This window comes from Octopus bimaculoides, chromosome 6 (assembly GCF_046866305.1).
Source record: "Octopus bimaculoides isolate indiv1 chromosome 6, ASM4686630v1, whole genome shotgun sequence".
Lineage (NCBI taxonomy): Eukaryota > Metazoa > Mollusca > Cephalopoda > Octopoda > Octopodidae > Octopus > Octopus bimaculoides.
Window position 1 is genome coordinate 103,653,177 of NC_142933.1, and position 2,500 is coordinate 103,655,676.

The window sequence follows — 2,500 nt, forward strand, 5'->3', positions numbered from 1 at the left end:
AAGGCGGTGCTCCAGCATGGCCACAGTCAAAAGACTGAAACAATTAAAAGTGTAAAAGTGTAAGTGTATATATACATATATCATAGATTTTTAGCTTAGGTTTATGGTAAGAAGCTTACTTATCAACTACATAGGTTTTCGTATTCAGTTCTCGACCGTGACAACTTGGACAAGTGCCTATAGCCTTGGATTTAATAAAGCCTCATAATTGGACCTGGTAGATGGAAACTGAAAGAAGACCATTGTATAATACAGATAGATAGACAGACAGATAGATAGGTAGATAGATAGACAGACACAGAGACAGACAGAGAGAGACAGACAGACATACAGAAACATAGATAGATAGATAGATAATAGATAGATAGATAGATAGATAGATAGATAGATAGATAGATAGATAGATAGATGCCTACATCCACATATCTCTCGCCGTGAAAGGTTCTGGCACCCACCCCTGCTGGACGGGTAGTGTTTGTTGTGCATGTCTCCATAAACTAGTGGTTCGACAAGATAGACCAAGAGATCAATTTCCGTGCCTTAAAAACAAAAGTGCTGGAGTTGCTTTGGTCGACTAGAAACCCTTCAACACAGTGCCCCAGTATGGACGCGGCCATATTTTTACACTTTCATATGACTTCTAAAAGATATGTAATCATTGAAAGCTGTGTCGAAGTACGAAAACACGAACACAAACATCAGGTCGGTTAATAAGTTAATAAATATAACTAGTATTGCAAATATCACCGAAGAGATCTTTATACGTAGCGTATGATGAGGTTATAACAGATAATGTATGTAGTAAAGATACAACGAGAAAAGTTTTTTTTTTCTTTTACTGACACCGAATCTAAGAATGTTAGTAAAAATATTCAAACAAAATTCAAAATACAATACTTAACATTCATTTAGATTCTATATGGCATCATAAAAATATATTTTCTGTCGTTTTGCAGTAAAGACAAAGCTAAATAAATTATTGGTTCTTTTTCATATCTTTACATAAAGTTGTTCAGCTCTCTGTGGGCCTCATTCTGTTTTCTTTGTCTACTAATCTACATATTTTTGCGGCAAGCTACAGCAGTGTGGTGTTATACAATAGCAATTTGTAATAAAGAATTGCAGGAAACATAAAGTAAATTTATATCTCTACGAGTTGCATAAGTTCCAATAACACAATGGAGTGTGTTATTTTTTATGTTAAACAGCAACGATTCGCATAATCCATTATAACTGATATACGCATATATCTGTGTGTGTGTGTTTATGTGCTTGCATACGTGTGTGTGTGTACATGTACCTGTTTGTGTGTGCGTGTTTGTGTTAATGTGCGTGCGAGTGTGTGTTTCTGTGCGAGTGTGTGCGTGCTTGTGTTTCTGTACGTGTGTGTTTTGTGTGTGTACGTGTGTGTGTGTATTTGTGTGTACGTGTGTGTGTGTATTTGTGTGTACGTGTGTGTGTGTATGTGTGCATGATAATATCTGTGAAGGCGCGTTGCTCAGTGGTTAGGGTCATATGTTCGATTCTTGACTATGCATTGTGTCCCTGAGGAAGGCACTCTAATTAATATTGCTCCACACTCAGCTAGCAAAAATCACTTAGGGTTCTAACCCAAAGAGCAGGCCCCTTTACTTACTATGCAAATTATATTGGACCGTGTGTCAGTGGAGTGCTCAACCGCTTGCGCGTTAATTTCCGAGCAGGCTGTTCCATTGATCGCATCAGCTGGAACCCTCGTCTTCGTACCCGGTGGAGTGACAGGGGTAATGTTTTGAAAGTTTTCTCTCTCTCTCTCTCTCGATATATATATATATATATATATATATATATATATATATATATATATATATATGTATATATATATATATATATATATATATATATATATATATATATATATATATATATATATATATATATATATATATATATATATATATATATATATATGCATACATACATATATAGATATATATGTGTGAGTGTCTGTTCCTTTCTGTTAGAGAGCGTAGGCTCGACACGTAAAAGTATTTCTCACCTTCCCGAGGGTTAAACTAATTCACCTGTTCGTTGTTTATACATATGTTTCATATGATTTCCACCTTTGTTTTTCTGTAATTTTCAACTATATGCATATACATATATATAGATATATATATACATAATCAAAATAAGCAATAAGGATATCCAGAGGTAATGCAGTACGATCGTTTCATGCGATTCGATTTAAATGGAATCGCATGAAACGATCGTAGTGCATTACCTCGGGATATCCGTGTTGCTTATTTCAATTTCAATCACCTTATTTTGAAAGTGTCTGGATAATACTATACTAAATTCTGGTGCCCACAATTAAGTACCGAATTCACCTGAATCTAAAATTTTTTTTGCGAAACTCATCTACCAAACCTGAGTACACACACACACACACACACACACACACACACACACACACACACACACACACACACACACACAAACAAAAGGGTGTCTGTTGCTT